Genomic DNA, 651 nt, shown 5'->3' with positions numbered 1-651 from the left:
CCCCCCCTCCCGCTTCCCTCCCCAATCCCTCCGGGAAAAGAAATGGCGAGGCGAGATGGGTCGATTTGGCAGAGCGCAGCTGCTCTGGAAGGACAAATCGCTCCCGACCTCTTTGGATTTATCCTCTAAAAATCATATCCTGCCCGCTCCTTTTTTTACCCCCCTCCCTCCTGCTTCCCCATCGCTACCTCAGCCTGTCTGCTGTACATTATGATCCGGGCCTGGTTGTTGTTGTTATTAGTTCCACCCCCCCTTAAAATCCATTTTTGAGGGGTTGCGACAAAGAAGAGGGAGTCGAGCTATTCTCCAAAGAAGCTGAGAACTGGACAAGAAGCAACGGGTGGAAACTTATCAAGGAGAGAAGCAATCTAGAACTAAGGAGAAAGTTCCTGACTGAACAATTCATCAGTGGAACAACTTGCCTCCAGAAGTTGTGAATGCTCCATAGCAGAGGTTTTTAACAAGAGATTAGTCGACCATTTGTCTGAAATGGTATAGGGTTTCCTGTCTGAGTAGGGAGTCAGACTAGTAGACCTCCAAGGTCCCTTCCAACCCATTCCATTCTATTCTATTCTACTCTAATAATTCTCTGAGTTTCCAAGCACTGATAAATCCACCCAATTTGTTATTCATTACAAATTGGCTGGATTT

Source organism: Natrix helvetica (genome assembly GCF_964273705.1).
Source record: "Natrix helvetica genome assembly, chromosome: 2".
Classification (NCBI taxonomy): Eukaryota; Metazoa; Chordata; class Lepidosauria; order Squamata; family Natricidae; genus Natrix; species Natrix helvetica.
Note: the sequence above shows the minus strand (reverse complement) of the source record.